Source organism: Octopus bimaculoides, chromosome 22 (assembly GCF_001194135.2).
Source record: "Octopus bimaculoides isolate UCB-OBI-ISO-001 chromosome 22, ASM119413v2, whole genome shotgun sequence".
Lineage (NCBI taxonomy): Eukaryota > Metazoa > Mollusca > Cephalopoda > Octopoda > Octopodidae > Octopus > Octopus bimaculoides.
The window spans coordinates 17,451,856-17,453,696 of record NC_069002.1 but is presented as its reverse complement, the minus strand read 5'-3'; positions in this window follow the sequence as shown (position 1 = coordinate 17,453,696).

The window sequence follows — 1,841 nt, the reverse complement described above, 5'->3', positions numbered from 1 at the left end:
TAAGTTATGTGTTATTAGCCAAAACTGTGAAACTATAACAAATTGGCTAAACCTTGGCAAAACTTTATAACCAGAGATAATTGTATACTTCAGTTTTTTTTCGATGAGGCAAAGTTGTTCAATTGAAAGCTATGATTGCCGGTTTAGTTTATGCACTTTGTGCTTTGTGTTAAGCATTTATGGATTTATTTTACGTTCCAGGAATTCGTCAGAATTTTTGTTAGATTTAAAATAATTTCTGTGTCACATCTGGGGTAAGTACAAAAAAACTATTATGTTATAATATTGATGTGAATTTTGAACCCTGCATTTGTGGCAGGTTGTGTAGTAATTTTGCCAGCTATTTTCTGTTAAGATAAATGGTAAAATTTGTATAAATAGCTAAAGAGTGTATGAATTTAATTTTTTCATGTAGCCAATTTTTTGTATTAGACAACTAACAGTAAATTTTGTCTAATGGTTACTCAGTATACTTGTATGAAGCAGTTTTGTGTGAATTTAAAGCAAACTAGCTTTTTGTTTGACTATTTAATTTTTTAACTATAATTATTGATGTAGTTTGGCAGCTGTTTTGTGTCATGAACTTTTAGTTTAAATGGTTGCTTTGACATAAGATTTATTTATGTTTAGTCCAGGCAATAACACAGGAATTCAGGACAGGATGCCCCTGAGAGCTCCTCTATGCTGATGACCTTGCGCTAATTGCTGAGTCACTATCAGAACTAGAGAAGTTTCAGGTGTGGAAGCAAGGACTAGAATCGAAGGGCCTTAGAGTCAACCTAACTAAAACAAAAGTCCTAATTAGTAGGAAGGTAGACAAAACACAAACCCCTTCAGGTAGATGGCCCTGCTCAATCTGTAGAAAAGGCGTAGATAGAAACTCTATAAGATGTACCCAGTGTAAGCTATGGACACATAAGAGGTGCAGCAATATCAAAGGAAGGCTAACTAGGAAGATAGTTTTTGTATGTGGCAGATGTTCAGGAGCAATAAACACTGAAAATGAGCAGAAAACAACTTCTGCCACATTCTTACGCGAATTGTTAGAAAGGATTACAAAAGTGCAGGGCTTAATGACCATCTCGAGAACCCAGTTTCCACAAAAACTGTTCGCTGGGAGCTGCACAAAGCCAGATTTCACAGGAGGGCTGCAATCAGAAAACCACTACTTTCAAAAACAAATGCTGCAAAGCAATTAGAGTGGAGTAAAAACCTACAGAATGGGTCCCTGGAGCAGTCATAGAATGTTATTTTCTTGGATGAGCCATCCTTTACCTTGTTTCCGACCACCGGCTGAGTATGCATGTGGAGACAGTCAAAAGAAGCATTTGACCCAGACCCAGACTGCCTTCTTCCAACTGTTAAACATGGAGGAGGATCTGTGATGATCTGGGGGGCTATATCTTGGAAATTCGCCGGCCCAATGGTTTCCCTTCATGGCAGAATTGATAGTGAAAACTATTTAAGTATTTTATCTGATCAAATTCATCCTATGGTTGCAGAACTGTTTCCAGAGAGAAACAATCTTTCAGGATGATAATGCACCAATTCACACAGCTAAAGTTGTTACTGAATGGCACAAGGAACATTCTAGTGCCATTGAACATCTTATTTGGCCACCACAGTCCCCAGATCTCAATATTATTGAACATTTATGGTGCATTTTAGAAAAACAAGTAAAGAGTCGATGTCCTCCACCATCATCACTACAAGTACTGGAGACGGTTTTAGCTGAAGAATGGACAAAAATTCCTTTGGAGACAATTCAAACTTTGTATGAGTTCATATGTCATAGAATTCAAGCTGTAATTACTGCCACAGGTGGTCCTACCCCATATCAA